Source organism: Ambystoma mexicanum, chromosome 6p (genome assembly GCF_040938575.1).
Source record: "Ambystoma mexicanum isolate Mex_15411 chromosome 6p, UKY_AmexF1_1, whole genome shotgun sequence".
Classification (NCBI taxonomy): Eukaryota; Metazoa; Chordata; class Amphibia; order Caudata; family Ambystomatidae; genus Ambystoma; species Ambystoma mexicanum.
Window position 1 is genome coordinate 302,091,348 of NC_090935.1, and position 21,639 is coordinate 302,112,986.

A 21,639-nucleotide genomic window follows, 5' to 3' on the forward strand; every position below is an offset into this window, starting at 1 on the left:
TCATGATTTAAAGTTCAGTCACATTACTTCAAGGCTACAATATTTTCTGCTGCTTTACAAATGATCCTTCAGTTAACCTTCACTTTAGAATCCCTTTTAGGCACACGATTAGCATTTCAGCTGCTTTCTTCATTTGAATTTTCAATTAACACTTTTTATGCTGTTTCACTCATATGTGAGTGCTACTTTTGTTGCATTTACTGTCCGACAATCAACTGTCAAGTTAACAGCAATTTCACTCTTACACAAGTGAATCTTCTTTGCTACTGTTGACTGCTTTTGTTCATGCAAGGGATTAGAACGCTTGCTAACACTCACCGGCTTCTGACTTCAATCCCTTGGCATGCTGCAGGACTTCCACTGGTTTGGCTCCATTTGAAAAGACACACTTCCTCATTGAAGTTGCCTTCATTCCCGCCACATAGTCACAGATCTCGACTTGCTCCGGAGTACCTAGGATACACACCATAGCTCTTAGTCAGGGTCTCCTGCACGCTTCCTGCAATTCGGTTCACACGGGGGAAAGTCTTCTTCCTTCACGCTTCATGCTGTACAACCTCTGGACTTCAGATTTAGGGGGGAAAGGACCCTCTCAGGAGTGGCAGCCAGAATCTGCTCTACTGTAGTTCTGGTGCCATCTCTTTCCTCCAACTTCTGCGTGGACTGCCAACAACATATTCTGTTACTACTGCTACTTCTGCTCCATCTGATGGCCTGCACCCCAGGGAGCCTTTTATGGCCTCTCTGTCTACCTACGGTGTAGGTTGTTAGCATTAACAAGTTGGCCACTTCTGCAACGTTGCTCTTGAGCCCTCTTCCTCATTCCACTACTTAGGGAATTATGGGACTTGAAGTCCCCTTCAACAAACTTAGGTTTTCAAGTCAGCTTTCTACTTCATTTATACAAAGTATATTTAAATAAACATCACAAGTGTTTACTTGAAAAGGGGAAGGCAGTTCATCTAAGCCATTATTAACAGATTTTCTTTCACTGTACCTCTGGGAGTTAGGATGGTTTCTAACTGTATAAGTTTCAGATGAGCATACGTCCTTATATCTACGGGTTTTACCTTAACTTTCCCCACATTAAGATGTTCAATTTGAGGATTAGACAAATCATAATGACAATAATCCATTACATGCCTGGGTACTTATAAAATGTACTTCCCCTTTAAAGACAAATACTGAGTCTCATTCCACAGGCTCTTCTCACCACCCTGTGCCCTGTCTCCTTCCAGGTGATCCTCCCGTAGAGCACCACCCCCAAGGTCAGGATGGGGAAGTGTCTTCCTTTCCCTGGCCACCTGGGAGGAGACTTTAGGCGGGCGTTTAGTGAGGGAACCGCAGGATTCAACAAACTGTGCACAGCATCAGCTCTCAAATGGTCCCTGTCTCCCTGGTAGGCAAACCAGTCCACAGCCCCTTCTATTGTAGCACAGCTTCCCTGTTCCTGGATCCTCGAGGGAGGGTTTGACAACACTTCCTGGATTCCCTCTTCTATTTCTACTATGGTTGGGTCAATAGGAAGCCAGTAACCACTAGACCATTCAATGTTCTTCCTACCAGTAATCTTCATGTTTCTGCACTTCTTCTTCATCCCAGTACTGATCTTACTGATCTCTTGGGAGTCAAGGGAGTTCTTCTGCGTCACAGTACGGGGAAGGTGGTCTCCACATGGGTAACTCCTATTATTCCAGGTTCCAGTACTTTATAGGGAAATGGGGAATTATTCACTCACAGAGCCAACACTCTTCCTTGTCCCAGTACTTTCTAAGTTGGTAGGGTGACAATATCACATGACCATGTTAGGGTATGGGTTGTTAGGTTTGTAGGGAGTGGGGCTAGGATCAGGTGAGTGGTGGGGATACAGCATTTTCTCCAGGTCATCACTAAGCCCATAGCGGCTTTTCCTCCCCATGAGATCCACTCACTGAGTACCACCCCTAGGGGACTCTTGCGTAGCAGCCTCACATCCCTGGCCTCATGGAAAAGGCATCCCCCTAACGCAGAAGTGGCGACATCTGGAGATTTGTCACAATGATTAATATGTTCCATGTTTCTATGATGCTTTCTAGACATATTATTGACTGCCAAAAAGGAGGGCATAACATTGTGAAAATTGATTCCAACTTCACCCAATGTGGGCTTTCGTTTACAAATGGTTTATCAAGGACTGCATCGGTGTAGGATTGAGGCTTTTTGTCAGTCCCACATTTGAGAACTGAAATCACCAGATTACCATAATGCAACCCCTGGATCTCTTCATTTTCGTGTATGGTTATAGAGTATACTGTATCACAGTGGAGACATATGGCACCCTGTCTTGTGGCTTTTTAGATTGTAAAGGAGGAAGTTAATCTGCTATTCACCAGGATGTTTCAGGTGATGCCAGAGTACAGAATAGGTGGAGTTTTTGTAAATACATGAAAAAAGTAAATTGTTTCTAGAGGGAAACACAAATATGGCCAGCAAATGCTCTTGAAGGCATCTTCAGTGTCAGTGTTGATTAACATGCATGGGGTAATTGATGATTGTTTTGCCAATGGTGTTAGAGTTCTGATCAGCCTTATATTGTTTCGACAGTATATATGAAACTACTTTAATTGGTGTGGATCAAGATTGATTTTATCCCTCAATCTTTCGTCAAAGATCTTGGAAATAATATTAAAGTCCACATGAATCGGTGTGATCGGATTGTCACTGCTGTTACATTTTTTCTATTTGATTTTATTGCTTACAGTGCAGACCTAGTTCGAGAGCAGCAGAGCGCTGTAGAGGAGGTGGGTAGCCAGCATTTGGGCTATCGTCTTTTACAGTAGCGCAGTAATGTGAATCATTCTATCTTTGCTACGTTTCATAATGGATGTAATGTGCAACATCGTCAGGATATTTTTCCTTAGTGAATTTGTTAATGCACAATTCAAAAAGGATTAGCGAGAGTTCGTGTTCAAACAATTTGTAGAACTCATCCATGAAAAGATCTGGCCCAGGTGCACTACCATTACTCAGGTCGGTTATGCCATCCAACATTTCCTGGTTTGTGATGGTTGTGGCCAGGTCTGTTTTACTTCTTATAGTTTTATTGGAATTTAAGATCACTATACAATTTTTTAGAGACCATATTAATTTCCTCATTTTATGTGTGACTTATACTTTTATCATCAGCCATTGCACGAGTCCATTGTTTGTCTGTAATTCCTGCCACCTATAGAGCAGAGGTTTTCTGTTATTCTCGCCACCTTGCTAGATCTCTATTTAAAGTGACATAGGGCATATTCAAACTATTTAGTGTGGAATTAGTGTATCTCTCTTTAATAATTCCTTTCAGTAGGACCACCTTATTGCAATCTTTCGTATGGTATTTTGTAGATTCACCCAGCTTCCCATGTAGCATGTTACACTCCTCAGTTAATTTATTTTTCTTTTGTGTAAACAATAAAATTAGTTCTTCATGGATAATGGTTTTAAGGCAGTTCCAGAAGGTCTTCATGTCAGCGACAATAACAGTGTTAGCTTGTATGCAACCAGTTATTTTCATTCTTAATCTTTCAATTGAAACTTCATCTCCTTGAAGGAAAGGATTCAGTTTTCAGGTGTTTGTTCTAAATTCAGTCTGGTCAAATTTAAAGTTAATTTCAACTGCTGCATCAGCAGAAAAGAAATGTAAACTGTTGTTTGACATATCTTTTTTCATTTTATCTTGGTTTAAACTCTTTTCTTCCGGGCAGTAGCATGGCATGTATCATTCAGCTCCAAACTATGTTAACATGTAGGTTTTAACTCTCATTTTTACAGTGTTTTCTTGTTTTTTTTGTAACAATTTAACTCTAAGAACTTTTTACCAACAAAATCTGTTTTAGTACAATGTAAATTTGTTTTATATGAATGGGTGTGAAGTCAAATGTTTAATGTTTGTTTTGCTCACTGGCATTTTTGCACACTTGGACTGGTACAACATCAAGATGATTTAAGCTGTATCTTCAACTGGGCATGTGTTAACTGCTATATGTACGGTTTGTGGATTACAGAACAATCAGTGACTGAACACATGTTTTTAAGGTGTTTTAAAAGCTTTTAAAATAAATAAAAAATTGCATGAATTTATAGTTGAAGTATTGTTTACATATAATGTGTTTGTAAAGGTTTGTGTATGAACCAAACACAAATAAATAAAAAATATATATGTTTAGTTTATTACAAACTTTTCACATATTTAACAAATGTTTCTTTCATAAAAAATAAAAATCAATTCACACACTATAATATCACAATCCCATAAAAACATCTTAAATATTTTTTAAATATGAACATTCCAAATTCTTAAAATTGTATAAAAAATTTGCTGAAGTAAGACATTTATTTTTATCAAGCATCAAATTACAACTTTTTCAACACAATCATTAACTTGCTGCCAGACCCGATAAAGTGCAATGTGAAGACCATTATTTTTCAGTATTCAGACAATATTGCCAGAATCGGAAACATTTTATGCTATCATATTATTCACAAATCCGCTTAATATACACACATAAGTTGATCACAAAGTAATACATTCCATTAAAACCTGTTTAGCACTCTCCATTATAGTTTCTGTTGGACACAAATGACAGTATCTATGTTCCACAGATATCCCAAATGCAGGGCCGCATGCAGTTAAAACAGGTAGACAATTAATACTTAATAGCATTATGAATCTTTGCACAGTTGGCGACGGACATAAAGTAAAATATGACTCAGATATTTTATATTTGTGAAATACATACTCTATTTCCCTGTAATTCGCTGTACTAATTCAATTTCATCAATTCCATAATTAGAACACCAATCCCATTTTTCCAACTTATTGATGAACAATCGTTTCAAAGCATAAAAATCTTTGTCCCAGTCCGGTGTGCAGCCAATAACTGAAAACATATTAGCAGCCCAGTCTTTAAAAGAATCCATATATTTCCCTCCTCCTCCTTTCCAAGCATAGAAAGCAAAGGGCATTTTTCATTTGCTTTAGATTTTATGTACAGTTTACATTGACTCTTAATTGCTTGGGCATGCAAAGAAATCAAACCAATTTCAAGTCTGAACATTTCCATTGATAAAGAGGTTGGTAAAACCAATATTTCTTTCCAAACCCTCCCTTAAATTACTTGCAACTAGTGAAGATCCTTTAACATCAAGCCTTCAACTCCATCCAGAATTGTTGCAGAAAAGCATTGCTTATAATCCTTCAGAATTCCCTCTATACTACATCCAGCTGTGTTTCTCGCAAACATTGCGGTCAAATATGTCATTTGCACATCTTCACTATGTGAAATCTTGATTAACTCCTTCTATCCACCTAAAGCACTTATCTCAACCCCCAGGTATTTATAATGATAAACATACTCAATGTGTTCATTATTCACAACCAGACTGGGTCTTTTAACCAATTTGCTTGAGAATAGCTTATTTTTGTTTTATAAGTGTTATTAATCAAGAGATTATTATTAGCGTATTTACATAACTCAAGAACAGTGCCTTTAATAGCAGAAAAGGTATGATAAAAAGATCACCTGTGTTTGAAAGATCTTGGGAGGACAATTGTGTACCAATCTTAAAACAGCTGGGACATTAGCCATGTATATATTAAACTGCAGGGGGGCCATTAGACACTTGTGATGCCCCCCCTGCTTATCACCCCTATTCATAGGTATGGGTGTCGTGATAACACCACTGCTGCCCAGCCTCACTTGTGCCCTTGTAGAGCATTCTGACTGCATATAACAGACTCTGTAGGCAGCCGAACAACTCCTTCCTTCTCCACGGTTTGTCTCTATCGACAGAGTTCAATGCTCCACGAAGGTCTACGAAAAACCACATACAAGACTGGGTTACCATTTTCCCTTGATCTCCCAGTTAATTTGTCAATCAGCCTTAAGTGGTGTAAAGTTCCGGAACCTCCTCCCAATCCAGTTTTGAAACTGAGCAGAATCAACTCATTTCTGTAATTCATCCCAGAAAAACGAGGAGAACATTTTTCCTATGACATCCAACATAGACAAAGGTCTATAATTTGAGGGCACGCACCTCTCTTCATTCTTAAATATAGGTACCAAGAATGATTTCCTCCACAATTTCAGCACACATCTTCTTAAACAATATCTCCACAAGCACAGCCCACGCCTCGGGATCATTCTTAGGTATCCAGTGATATTAACGAAAACCATAACACTGAAGCACATCAAAAGTGATTTGATATTTTTTTTTAAGGCACTATCTAACACTTTTCCCAAATATTCTAGGATTGGAGTTTGATTATATAATTGCACTAGTCCTAAAATATGTTGGGGAGGGTGTTAGTAGTGCCTTTAAAAGAATTATCATATAACTTTTGATGTGATTCTTTGTTATCGTTTTCATTAATATCACATAAATCACATTCTTCAAGACAACATTTGCTACCCCATTTGGCCTGGGTCTCTAGGCCCTTTCAATCCATGGACTCCATGGAATGGGTATTAATAACCTTCCCGCCACTTTTAATCTGCTGATAATTCCAGCAGATCAAGTGGCGGAAATGGTATTACCGTCTGGTGATACCACCGGAATTGTAACAAGGCCCATTGAGGGGATTGTATAAAGTCAGAAAAGAAGGAGACCGAGAATAGATTCTTTTGGGACGCCAAATTGCAAAGACAAAGGAGATGAAAATTGTCCAGTTAATAAATAAAATGAGTAAAAATGGTTATAGAAATAGGAAAGAAACCCCTTTTGAACAGTACCAAATACAGTAAGAATAGAAAAGTTCATCAGGGTTTTTTGTTACAGGTAAAAACCTCCCCTTTCTGCCCATTTTTGGTGCTAATCCCGCCAGCGCTATTACCGCCAGCAATAATAGTACTGAAAAGCCCAATAGAGTCCTGTGGACTCTGAATAAATTGGGATTAACAGCACTACTGCAACTCGGGATCCAGTGCAGATTGCGCTGGACCGATTTGTAGTAACGCTAATAGTGTTGTGCGGTATCCCAGCGCATTTACCGCAGGCATAGCGCCCAGCTCGTGATGAGGCCCATAATGAGCGGAAAGGAGGAGCTCAGCCACATAGAGCAAAACAGTCTCTGTAGAGGGAAACTTGACAAAGCCAAGATTGGGTGATGGGGGAAGAAGCAAGTGTTGACTGAGATAAGAAGAAACTTTTATTGAGCTTTTTTCTTACAATTTATAATTGTTCATTCATAACGTGCCAAATACCAACGAGTGGTTTCTAAGTGAGGAATCAGGATTCGAACCTGTGTTGCGCTGCGTTGTCTTGCTTCCAAGACAAACGCGTTGCCCTGAGCTATCCTAGTACATGAATTGCGTTCTGTGACTCTCCACCTTCTGAATTGTCGCTATGGTCAATTTTAACTCGCTTTCCTACTGAGCTGTGACATACTTTCTGATGCTCAGACCGGCCTTTTAGGCAGTTGACGAACGTGAAATCACAATAGGTTAGTTTGGGACAGATTGATTTGGTCAAAATGTGCCAGTATTTTGGCCAAAGTGGGCCTATTTCATTAGTTATTTGAATATACAGCTTGTAGTTGTTTCTTATTTTTGTGAACAAATCTACTTTAAAATGCAGAATTTCAAACGCACTTTACCAAAAATCTCCATCAAGGGTACTACTGAAACATTCAGTAAAAAAAGGAATGGATTATCATTTTCGACATAAGTATTTCTAATGTCTTATCCATCTGCTTCCATGGAGTATTCTCTGGCCTCCTACCTAGTGCATTCAGCAGCACTGCATCTTTGCGTTATTCTGCAGTTTCCTGCAGCCACTACTGCTATGGTAGGACAGATGTACCTGGAGGGGGGTAGATATGCAGGTGGAGCCATTACATGCTGTGACATTCTGTTTTTGTATTCATGTCTTATTCTCCTTATTTGTTTTCTTCTTTATGAATATTCTCATTTTATTGGTCAACTTGTTCTCTGTGATCCACAGCAGTTTTCTGCTGCAGTTTCTTTTAAACTTTCCTCTTATCCGCTTCTTATCCATCTCTTGTCGCTATTGTGATGCTTAAGATTCCTATTCCAGCATTTAAAATATATTGTGGACTAGTGTGGGGGGATCACCTGTGTAAGGGGTCTTCGGCAGGGGGTGAGATAGCCGATGTTGAGACATGGTATCTCCCCCTTTTTGTTCATCTACCCCATCCTATTTCTTAGGATTTTCCAAAGTCCAGACTCCCCCCGCCCTCCTCCCTTATTACACAAACACTGGGCAGAGGAAGAGGGTGATTGAGAGTAACCAGACTAACTCTCTCACATTGTACTGTGTCATGTCCCGTTAATCGGGTCAGGCAAAATCAGGCACTTTAAACTAAATGCATACACCTGATACCAGTTAGCTCTCCTCAGACGAATAAAAGGCAATACCTAAAGACACACTCTGAGCAAGGCGGAACATGAGTAGGAGCAGAACTTCCAGGATGAAGGCACACCTACTGGAGCAGACCGACAGACCAAGGGAGGAGAGCAGCGGGCCGAAAGCCCCAAGGCTTCCCTACAAGACACATGGAGAAGGCCAGATAGCACAAGTGAAGATTGCATTGTGTTTCAAGGACGCCAGCAACCCTCCCAGGTGAACGGCAAACTTGGGGAGGCGAGGTCAAGCCTTTGGTACTAACCTTGACTTGTAAATTGGAATTTGCTAACCAAGAAAGAAACGCACACAGCCGATGATGATTTGGCAAACGACCTGAGAGACCAGTGTGTGTTAAAGTGAATGAAGTATCAACATTGTATCACAAGTGAAGGCTGCATGCATGTGGATGAGATGCAAAGAAAGGCAGACCTGTGAATGAACTTTAAACTAGCAATATTAAATAATGGAGTAGTCCGAAGAAAGGAAGTAGCCCATTTGACAGTCTCAGTGAAAGGTACATTGTTTGAAGCTAAAAGGTGAACAAACAGCAAAAAGGAAAGTGAAATAATCAACGCTGAGTCTAAGTGGTCTTGCGGTGGTCTGTAAAGAAAGCCACACACATTTGAAAGACTTTTACGCTCACCTGGTTCCCACAGGGGCGTCGATCGGACCCGGACAGCTGCGGTCTCCACCAACGTGATGCGTAGTGCCGAGATGACTGTCTGGACTGGCCCGCCTTATCTCGTCTGCTTGACCCGTAGAAGTATTCTCCTGCAAGTGGATAAGGGGATTTAGCCACCCGTGGATTTTAGTGATGGCCCCCTCCCACTGTTCTCGTTCTCCCCACTTGTCACCTCCGATATCTCCTTTTAGTAACCTCACCTTATGTTTTTAAATGATGAGCTCTCCATCCTGCGTGGCATGCAGGGGCACATAGATACCAGTTACTTCACTGGTTTGAAGGTACTGGAGGAGTTCCGGAGGAATATTGACTCCGGGGTTTATAAAGTTCAAAGAGTACAATATGTCCGATGTTCACTCTTGTTCCATTCCCTTGTTGAATTGCAGCTGGTCCAAAAGAATATTGCCTGGAGGCAGCTGATGGCGTTCAGGTAAGAGTCTGTATTACCCAACACTGTCCGGTAAAAGTTGCATGAGTTTAACTTGTTGTTTTCTCTCCCTTTATAGGTGCGGCATATGCAGATGAGGCGTATTAAAGGGTAATGCCTCCGGTGGTAAATCAGGTAAGCCTATGGTGGTAAGAGATTGTATTTGTCGGCTCTCTTGGCTCACCTTGTTATTTCTTTTGTTTTCCCCCAGGTGCTGGAGTTCGACGAAGAAAATGATCGAGGCAGCGCCGAGTCGAAAGATGCTGTGGACTGGTGAGTATGACACAGCGCTGGTGCTGGCGATGCGACGCGTCCTGGAATAATGTCCTTTCCAGGCTCGGAGACGTGCTGTATCCGGAATCAGGTAAGGAATTAAAATAATGTCTGTGATCTAACCTTTTCTACTTCTTTCCCCTTTTTCTAGGAGCTCCGGATTCGAGGCGGGCGTGGCAGAAGACTGGATGCTGACTTGCAGGCACGGTGAGCGTTACGCTGCAGGATGCAGAATAACACAAAGCGTGTGCTGCTGTTCGGGCGTGGTTTAAATAGCCTCCAAAGTAGTTCCAGGTAAGAAGTTCCCCAGAACCACACCCAAGTAAAAAATAGTCCCTGTAATAATATAGTCCCATCCAGGCTTCACGTTGGCTTGGATTCATTTGCAGCATGGTCTGCATGAGGTAAGTAATGTCTATGAGCCTGGCGCTTATGGCGCCAGGACTGGTTTCTAAGATGAGCCAGCCCCCAGCCGAGGCTGCTGGGGTTTTAACAAGTATCTGGATGCCTGCTCCCGGGGCTGATGGACCCGATCCGGATGCCCGGGGGTAGGCATCATGACAGCACTCCACCCCAAGGCTCCTCCTAAAGTTGTTCTTCCCCTTGGGCCTGGCCTGTCTGGGAAGTTCCGATGGAATTTTTTCACCAATCGAGGAGCATGAACGTGGTCACTAGATTCCCATGACCCTTCCTGTGGTCCGTAACCCTTCCAGTCGATTAAATAAAAAAGTCTTGATTTAACCATTTTAGAGTCCAGGATGTTTTTTTACCTCTAATTCAGGTTCTCCATCTATCAGGATGGGGTCAGGTGGTTTGGTTAATCTTGTCCCGGGTTGAACTGGTTTTAGAAGTGAAACATGAAAGACAGGATGAATTTGCATATTAGAGGGTAATTCTAATTTGACGGCCACCGGGTTGATAATGGCCTTAATGGTGTAAGGTCCCAAATATCTAGGATTAAAAGTCTGAGTTCCTTTCAGAGGTATGTGTCTTGTAGCCAGCCAAACTTGATCTCCAATCTGATATGGTGGTGTCTCACTTCTATGTTGATCAGCATTTTTCTTGTATTTTTCTTTTGCTTGTTTCAAATGTTCTATTGCCTCCTTAAAGGCTTTTGTAATAGTAGAGTGCAGATGGGTCACTGCCGGCATTTCTAAGTGCTGGGGTGAATCGAGTTCTGAGGTTCGAGGATGATGTCCATATATGGTATAAAAAGGGGCTTTGTCCAGTTCCTGAATGTACAGAGTTATTGTATGCGTATTCAGAAATCCATAAAATATCCTTCCAATTACCTTCGGTTTGGTGAAGCATACAACGTAGGTATTGTTCAAGAGTCTGGTTGGTCCTCTCCGTCTGACCATCGGTTTGGGGATGGTGACTGGTTGATAACCTTACGCCGATTTGCGCCAATTGACAACATTTCTTCCAAAATTGCGAAATGAACTGACTACCTCAGTCAGAAATCAATAGGGAAGGAAATCCATGTATTCGAACAATGTTTTTGAGAAATTCCTTGGCCAAACTTGAAGCGGAAGGTAATCCTTTCAAAGGAATAAAGTGGGCCATCTTGGAAAAAAGATCCACAATAACTAGAATGGTGTTGAATCCATTACATGGCGGTAGATCTGTAATAAAATCTAAAGACAAAGTGTGCCATGGTGTGGGTGGAATATCTAAAGGTTGTAAAAGACCAGCTGGTTTTTTCTTCTGACTTTTGTTTTGGGCGCAGATGCCACAAGACAGTACAAGTGACTTTACGTCTTTTTGCCAGGTGGGCCACCAGAATTGTCTTTTAATTTTAGCTTCAGTCTTTGCAATACCTGGGTGCCCTTCCATCAGAGCATCATGGTAATTGGTGATGACTAGTTCTTGTAGTTCCTTGTGTGGTAGAAATAGACGCCCTTGATAGTAAGGTAAGTCATTGACGACTGAATAATCTCGGCCCTTTTTCACGCAGTCCTGCAGGGCTGCTGAATCGAAAAGTTGTAAATGAATATATTCTAAAGTCTGTAGAGTAGTTATGCCAAGAATTCTTTGTTCTGGAATTATAGGCACCGGTTCTGGATTCGAATATGCTTCTCCCATCCCTATTTGGGATAAGGCATCTGCCTTACCATTCTTACAACCTGGTCGATAAGTGATCACAAAATCGAATTCGGCAAGGAATAATGCCCATCGAAGTTGACGCGATGATTGGGCCTTGGCTGTTTTTAAATACTGCAAGTTCCTGTGATCGGTGATTACAGTAATGGTGTGCCTGGCACCGAAAAGATAATGCTGCCAAGCTTTGAAGGCAGATTTGAAGGCTAACAACTCTTTATCGGTAACCGCATAGTTTAACTCGGGGGCCGAGAAGTTTCTGGACCAAAAAGCTACTGGATGAAGTTGACCGGTTTCAGGATCCTTTTGGGAAAGGACAGCCCCCATGGCTAAACTGGATGCATCGGTTTCAACTATGTATGGGAGCTCGGGGCGTGGATGCTTTAAAACAGGTGCCGATGTGAATTTCAATTTCAGCTCTTGGAAGGCTTTTTCAGCCTCTTCAGTCTACAAGAAGCGTTTGTTTTTTCGCAAAAGTGCTGTGATGGGGTGTACAACATGTGAGAAGTCAGGAATGAATCTACGGTAGAAATTAGCAAATCCAAGCATGCTTTGTACCCCTTTAACTGAACTGGGTGATGGCCACTTGAGAATTGCGTCCACCTTTCGAGAGTCCATTCGGACTCCTTTTGGAGTCAGGATAAATCCAAGGAATTCAACTTCTGTAGCATGAAAAACACATTTTTCCAATTTTGCATATAACTTGTGCTGGCGTAGTTTCTCGAGGACTGCACAAACGGGCTTAACATGGTCTGATTCTGAGGAGGAGTACACTAGAATATCGTCTATGTATACGACAACACAGACGTCAATGAGTTCACGAAGGACATCGTTCATAAAATACTGGAAGGCTGCTGGTGCATTGCACAACCCGAAGGGCATCACCTGATATTTGAATAATCCGTACTTGGTGCGAAAGGCAGCCTTCATTCGTCGCCTTTCTTTACACGTACCAGATGATATGCCCCTCAGAGATCTAATTTAGTGTAGATGCAAGCGTCCTTTACTTGGTTTAGTAATTCAGGTATCAGAGGCAATGGGTATCGGTTCTTCACCGTGATCTGATTTAATGCGCGGTAGTCTATGCACATTCTGAGGTCACCTTCCTTTTCAGGCACGAAGAACAAAGCTGAGGATGCAGGGGACTTGGATGGACGAATGAAGCCATTAGCAAGGTATTGGTCCAAGTATTCTCGTAGGTGAAGGTTTTCGGGTTCCGTAAGGGCGTAGATCCTACTACATGGAGGTTGTGCACCGGGTATGAGGTCGATTTGGCAATCGTATGATCTGTGAGGTGGTAAGGTGTTTGCCTGTTCTTTTTGGAAAACATCCTGGAATTCTTGATATTCCTGAGGTAACTGCACGACTGGATTAGCGACTGTGGCCAGGCCTTTGTTCAAGGTTTATTCCGGGTAACAGGTGTGTCCACAATCCGGGAAGGTTATTTGGAACTGCGTGGCTTTGATTAAATCAAACACAATAGTCTCTCGATGCCCATCTTGACCCAACAGTGTCATCTCTGTGGTGGAATGAGTTCAGGCCCAGAGGCAATTTCAGTTCCATCGACTGTGGTGATGACATCCGAAGTGGTCTTTTTGCAGAGAGGTAGATTCATCCTAGAAGCCAATTCGTGGTCCATATAGTTTCCTATGGCCCCGCTATCAATGTATGCCCTTACTGCGTGCATACGTGATGGCTGCCTTGGATTAATAAGGACCATTGGTATGATTAGGTGCGAAGTCTGAGTGTCCTTCTTCAAGCTCGGCAAGCGAACCTCTACGCTTGTCGGGCGTGGTCGTTTCCCGAATCAGGCTCTGTTTGATTTCTATCAGCAACTCCGACTACTTTCTTGGATGGTTTTATAGGGCAATCCCGTAGAAAATGTCCTGAGGCCCCACAGTACAGACACAATTGCATCTGCCGTCTCCTTTCTCTTTTCTTTTGAGTTAAGGGTCCCTTAACCCCCCCGATCTGCATAGGTTCTGATGCATCTGTTCCTTTGGGGGTAACATTGGGTTTAACCAATACCCGATTCTCGAACTTAGCTCGATCAGCCTTTCTATTCTGAAGTCGGTGGTCTAACTGGACCACTAAGTCTATATATTCTGCGCAAACCTGAGGTGGGTTCACAACTTGGGCCAAAACATCTTTGAGTTCTCCCCGAAGTCCACGATGAAATAATGTAATTCGTTTTACCTCTGGCCATTCGGTTTCCATCACCAACCTATTGAAGGTTGCGATATAGGTTAGTAGATCCTGGTTATCTTGTCGTAAGGATAAAAGTTCGTTATCCAGGGCCTGTCCCTGTGAATGTCTGGCGAATAGTCTTTCCATGCTCAATTGAAAACCCTGAATATCCCGAAGAAGAGGGTCATCCTGGTTGACTAGTGGAATTGACCAATCCGCTGCGCTGCCACTAAGGTATGATAGTACAAAGGCTACTTTGGCTTGGTCATATTGGAAAAGCTCCAGGTCTGCATAAAAAGTGCAAGCGGTATTGGTTCATGAACACGGCAAACTATTTCGGGTCCCCAGCAAAACGTTCGGGTGGAGCTAAAGGAATGCTCCCTGGTAGAACCACTTGCACAGGATTGCTCGATGAAACGGGAGTTGGATTCCCCCAGAGTCCAGGTAGTGGTGTTTGCCCAGCTTGGTTTTGCAGCAGTTGTCTAGCAAGATCATCAGTGTGCTCCTTTGACACAATCAGTTCTCTCCTGAGGGCATTAGTTTCTTGGCGCACGGAGTGCACTTCTGCCCTAAGTTCCCCTAACAATAGGTTGGTCGGTTTCTGGTGGGGGTGTGGATTTGTAGATAGGCTTTGCGTTCTGTTACGCTCACCTGGTTCCCACAGGGGCATCGATCGGACCCGGACAGCTGCGGTCTCCACCAACGTGATGCGTAGTGCCGAGATGACTGTCTGGACTGGCCCGCCTAATCTTGTCTGCTTGACCCGTAGAAGTATTCTCCTGCAAGTGGAGAAAGGGATTTAGCCACCTGTGGATTTTAGTGATGGCTCCCTCCCACTGTTCTCGTTCTCCCCACTTGTCACCTCCGATATCCCCTTTTAGTAACCTCACCTTATGTTTTTAAATGATGAGCTCTCCATCCTGCGTGGCATGCAGGGGCACGTAGATACCAGTTCCTTCACTGGTTTGAAGGTACTGGGGGAGTTCCGGAGGAATATTGACTCCGGGGTTTATAAAGTTCAAATAGTACAATATGTCCGATGTTCACTCTTGTTCCATTCCCTTGTTGAATTGCAGCTGGTCCAAAAGAATATTGCCTGGAGGCAGCTGATGGCGTTCAGGTAAGAGTCTGTATTACCCAACACTGTCCGGTAAAAGTTGCATGAGTTTAACTTGTTGTTTTCTCTCCCTTTATAGGTGCGGCATATGCAGATGAGGCGTATTAAAGGGTAATGCCTCCGGTGGTAAATCAGGTAAGCCTATGGTGGTAAGAGATAGTATTTGTCGGCTCTCTTGGCTCACCTTATTATTTCTTTTTTTTCCCCCAGGTGCTGGAGTTCGATGAAGAAAATGATGGCGGCAGCGCCGAGTCGAAAGATGCTGTGGACTGGTGAGTATGACACGGCGCTGGTGCTGGCGATGCGACGCGTCCTGGAATGATGTCCTTTCCAGGCTTGGAGACGTGCTGGATCCGGAATCAGGTAAGGAATTAAAATAATGTCCGTGATCTAACCTTTTCTCCTTCTTTCCCCTTTTTCTAGGAGCTCCGGATTCGAGGCGGGCGTGGCAGAAGACTGGATGCTGACTTGCAGGCACGGTGAGTGTTACGCTGCAGGATGCAGAATAACGCGAAGCGTGTGCTGCTGTTCTGGCGTGGTTTAAATAGCCTACAAAGTAGTTCCAGGTAAGAAGTTCCCCAGAACCACACCCGAGTAAAAAATAGTCCCTGTAATAAAATAGTCCCATCCAGGCTTCACGTTGGCTTGGATTCATTTGCAGCATGGTCTGCATGAGGAAAGTAATGTCTATGAGCCTGGCGCCTATGGCGCCAGGACTGGTTTCTAAGATGAGCCTGGCGCCTAAGGCGCCAGGACTGAACCCAAACAGCCCCCAGCCGGGGCTGCTGGGGTTTTAATAAGTATCTGGATGCCTGCTCCCGGGGCTGATGGACTCGATCCGGATGCCTGGGGGTAGGCATCATGACATTGACATTCGAAAGTGGTCTGAGCCTGCCTGAGTGAGACCCGAAGTATATTAAGCTTTAGGGATTGCCCTTCGCAATTTTGTGTTGAACTTTATCGTGAGAGGTTTGAGCCCGACAGAGGAGACCTATGAGAACTGTGTGGTGAAAGGTCGGAGCCCGGCAGAGGGGATCTTTGCGAATGTTTTGTTTGCAACAAATATTATTTTGGAAGTTAGAGAAGGAGACTTTAATCTGGAAGGCCAGGCGGGCGGGCCTCGATCCACAGGTTTGAACTGTATATTGTGTTGGAAACCGAGCCATAGTGTGTCATCCTGCCTAAAAGGATTGCTGTGTGTCATCCTGCCTAAAAGAGGCCTAACTTGGGGAGGAAACACTTGTGTGTAGGCGCGTTACAAATGCCATATCATATCATATCATATCATATCAGGAGACGTGGTTCAGCCACATTATCCTTTGAACACTGGTTTTCCTTTTTGCATACATTTCTCCTTTTTACATTTTTTGTATAAGAGATAGGGCAGGCATTAGGGTTTGTTAGCATAGGCCATTTTGATTCGACTCACTCCACTAGGGCTGTTTTGTTTATCATTTGATGGTCGTGACTAATCCCATCTTAGTTATAGGGCAAAATAGGAGTTGCTCCAACCTCAACATTTTCATTAAATATTTTACAAATTGTATCCATTGTCAGTGTCAATACTTGTGATACCATGCCTTCCCTACAGTATGAGCAAGGGGGCGCTCCTACATCTCCTCGCACATACAGACAGAGCAGGCTGTAGTGGGGCGTCTTGTCACCCACGCTCTATGAAATAGCAGAAACCAGGAAGCTTTCTGATTCCTGTTCATGCTAGCAGGGGCCTGGTGAGGAAAGACCTGGGCAGAAAGTAAGTTTGTCTATGTTATGTTTTTTTACTTTAAATTATGTGTATGTATGCATACATGCTTGTGATGTGCTGTTTGGTGAATGAATGTATGATAATGGATGCTGGTGTGCATGAGAGCGTGATTGCTGTGTGTATGTTGTGTAAATGTGTGCGTTAGCATGTTCATTTATTTATTATTTAAATATGTGTATGGATGCATGTATGCTTGTGTTGTGAGTGAGTGCATGATGGATGCTCATGACTGTGAATGAGACAGTGAGTGCTTGCTGTGTGTATGTTGTATAAGTGTGTGTGTGTGTGTGTGTGTGTGTGTGTGCGTGTATTTGTGATGGTCCGAGATGATTTTGGTGAGTGGGAGTATGAGGTTTGTACAACAAAGGCAATTTAAACATTATATTTGTTTTATTGTTACATCACATATTTAAATATAAGTTTACCACCTTGTAATGAATTTAAAATGTAATATCTTTGACTCAAATATGGAGTCTATGTAAAATGCATCCTGGGTGCAGCAGAGGACGTTTGCTTCCAATTCTCAGTGAAAGCTTCTGCATTTTCTGAAACACTGGAAAAACATCTTGTTTTGGCCCAGGCCAGTCAACATTTGTTTTGAATTCTGCAGAAGCTGAAAGGAGTCATTTCAGCTCCCATAAGAAAAAGAGAGTGTTTACTTGTCACAGCATTCCACAGAGTAAATCGGCCAGGTCTCCGTGAAGTGCTATCAGTAGGTGACCTTTCTGGACTAGTACTAGTCTGTAGTGTAAGTTAGAATGGGTGGCATCAGACGAGGCCGGCAGAGAGACACATAGCTTCAGCTGAACTGAGAGACAGTGGACGCATCAAATCTGGTTCCAGCCCTGTTGTGCAGTCTCTCTGCGCCAAGACTGGTTTGACAAGCTGTCCAGTGAAGGCAGAGATGAAGTGGTGCAAACCTATGCCAACAGTGATTTAACTTTTTTTCTAATTCAGTGAATTCTTGCGTTCCAAGAGTAAATCGGTGTCATGAAGCAGCTGCTCTGTGCTGTTTAATTGCTGGGCAGTCCGTAATCTGTGCTGAAATGCAGGATTTTATTTGCATGTGTTTTCATTTCACATTTGTTTTTCTCTCTTTGCAAGTGAGAGTTTTGCTGTGTGGAAAGAGCTTTCTTTGTGATTGTTTTTGTTAGCTTTCTGTTGGATTGTTTTCATTAGCTCTTTATGCAATTGTTTTTGTTATCTTTTTGAAGTGACTGCAGTGATTTATTCATTGTACGTCGATCAGTGCTGCAGAGTTTTTGTAAGATGCATTCCTTGTTTAAAAAGCGAGATAAGAGTCTTACTGCAGGCAGAGACTGTAATGAGCTAATTACTCCAGGTTGGACTGCTGCCCCGTACGATTTATTAGCGAACAAATTTTCATGTGTGTCAGGTCTGTGTGAGCCACGGAATGAATCCTTGCTCAATGCAGGGCCTGCTGATGTGTTGTCTTGGTTACAGAAAGTCCCAGTGTTGAAAGGGAGTGAATCAGAAGCTCTAGGGAGGAGGAGCTGGATTTTGTTCCATGCTTACCTGAAGATGCATCAGAGGAGTGTGCATCCGTCTTGCATTTGGAGAGGGATAAGCTGCTGAGAGAGAGGCTTCTTTAATGGAACAGCTGCAATTAAAGATCTGGAGTGACAAGGCCTCTAGATATCAGGAAATTGCAGAGAAGATGGCAGTTAGGGAGGCCCAATTTAAATAAAGAAAATGCAGAGGACAGATTGACAGATACAAGGTGGCCACTGTCATCACCACTGCTGATGCAAATTGGGTTCCGGATTGCTGGAATGCTGATATTTGGCATTCCTCTTCTGATAGTACAGATTCTAGCCTGGAAGTGAAGGCAGAATCTGCAGTGAAACAGGGTGGGAAGAAGGTTACTGCTAAACCAGTTACTAGGTGCAGAGCAGGTCTGCATCCACATAATCCAGGGGGTGGTGTTGTGGATTTAACCACACTGGAGGATTACACTCAACAGGGCAAATTATTACTAAATTGAGGCAGAAGTCAGGTAAGCCTTTATTGGCTTGAATTCTGTGCATGTATGATGGTGGAGCTGGATGCTTAGTGGATTCCACTGATTCTCCACACATCTTGCTTGTGTCCATTGATACTAATATTCAGGAGGTGTTACATATTGGTCTGCCGCCAGATGCAAATGGGCAGGCCTCTCAGGTATCTTTATTACACCTAGCAGCACATGGCTGTAATAGAAAGTATCCAATTACCACAGATTGGCCCACTGAAGAGAAGACATGGTACAATTTGAAGGAGGCAGTTCAAAAGAACAGAGAACGTGCTATGAAAGAAGCAATTCATGTAGATGAGCCATTGCATATGGGGGTGGTGCCGCTTTCATTGTGAACCAGAAATATGGTTATTGGAACTGCCCCACCCGCTTATAAAAGGGTCGTCATGACATTTCTAGTAGGCATGACTGGCAAACCCACTGATGAAGTGGTAGATGCTATACAGCAATTGTCAGATCTGGGTGAATGGGACAAAAGTGAGGACACGCCTCAGGAGAGGGAAGGGCACAGTGAGAGAAGACCAGAGGGCAGGAGACAAGATAGCAGAGATTCCCAGGTTTCAAGAAAGGACATGTTTTTGGGACTGTTGAATGATTGTGTGCCACAGGAAGACATTTATGGGATTGAAACCAGAGAAATGTATGAGTTGTACAAAAAGAGATGGCATGCTGGGAAAGAGTGCTATACACAAGTCAAGAGACAGGTGATGTCTAAGCAGAAGAGAGACACTTCACCTTCAGTGCCCCCTGAGTAGGAGCAGGGAGAAAGATCTATGGGGGTTCCTACTCAATACCAGCCAACATATACTGAGTTGAGAAAAATAGTGAGTGCAATTTGGAGGCTGAGTCTGGGTACACACATTCTACATTTGAATAGGATTATGGCCAAGTCCCGGCAGTGTCAGCTCACACAACAATGGACAGACAACCTCATATTAATGTAAAGATATTTTGTAAACCTGGGAACACACAGGAGGTCCAAGCTTTGATTGACACTGGGGCGGAGGCCTCATTGGTTCATGGAAATCTTTCAAGATTTAAAGGTCGGAACTTTATCATTACTGGACTCGGTGGAAAAGAGACACTCGCAGTAGTCAGGAGTGGAAATGCAGATAGGCAATTTGAAAAAACAGAAATATCAAGTGTTGATTGTCCCGATACCTGAATACATTATTGGATTTGACATTAAGGAGGGGTTGACTTTAGGGTTAGTAGGTACAACCTATCAATTTGGAACGAATGCATTGACTTGTACACAAGCTATTGTAGAAAAATTGAAGATCCCTCTGGTGCACGTGCCATTAGCCATGAAACGTGTGTGAATTAAACAATACCGCACTCCCGGGGACATAAGGGAATTTCAGACACCATTAAATAATATGTAGAGGCAGGAGTATTGAGGCCAGTTTCTACTGCTTGGAACAATCCTATCTGGCCTCTTAAAAAAGGAGATGGAAGCTGGAGGATATCTGTGGACTATAGCGAGTTAAATAAACACACTCCCCTTTTAGTTCCTGCAGTACCAGATACTGTTACCTTTATTGAGAACATACAGTTGGGGTGGGTGTCAGTACAACTTTACAAGCTTGCCTATGGGGTACTTCTCCCAACCCTCTGTCACCGGCAAGTGGCAGAAAACATAGACAAAATACCATGTAAAACTGACATACAAATGTCACATTACATTGATTATGTTCTCATTCAGGGCAAAGATGAGCACAGTGTACACAATCAATTGGAAGCAAACATTGATGGATTGAAAAGGGAAGGCTGGGAAATTAACCCTAGCAAGATTCAAGAGCCAGCTGAGACTGTGATATTTTTGGGAACTCTTTGGCACAATGGGCACCGAGAGATAGTGCCAAAAAACAAACAGAAGAAACTTGAATTTACTACTCCAGTGAACAAGAAGCAAGCTCGGCAGTTCATAGGGCTGTTTGGATTTTGGAGACAGCATACACCACATTTAGGGCAAATCTTGGCCCTGCTTTACAAAGTGACATGAAAGAAATATGAATATGAATGGGGCGAAGAGCAACAGAGAGCATTTGATTCGGCAGTGGATACAGTGCAACGTGTACTTGATTTGTGGCCTTTGAAGTCAGGAGAAGTGGAGCTAAATGTATCTGTACAGGAAAATTATGGTAACTGGAGTCTGTGGCAGAAGCAAGACAATGGGCCTCATTACGACCCTGGCGGTAAGTACCGAACATTACCGCCATGGCGTAATCAACGTTTACGCCATGGGTCGATGGCGTAAAGTGCGGCATATTCCGACCCATCGGGCACGTGCATTACGCCATGGCGTTAATGTAAAGTACGGCATGGCGTAAATGGGGCAAAAACGGCCCCTACCGCCATTGCATGCCGCGCAAGGAGCACTACCGCCACACACACCATAGCGGCGACCGCAATTAGCGGTCACCGCAATTAGCGGTCACCGTAAATAGACTGAACCGGAAATAGCGTCATCGCGGCGGAACGGGAAACTGCACGACGGCCATCTTGAAAAACACAATCCATTGCCATCCTCCACAACCATACCTGATCCAACCCTGACACCTATCCACACCCAACACCCACCCAATTAGCCAAGCAAAAATGCCCAAAGCCGTTAAAAAAGCATGTGACCGGCAGCGCCAAGACCGTTTCTCAAGGGAGGAAC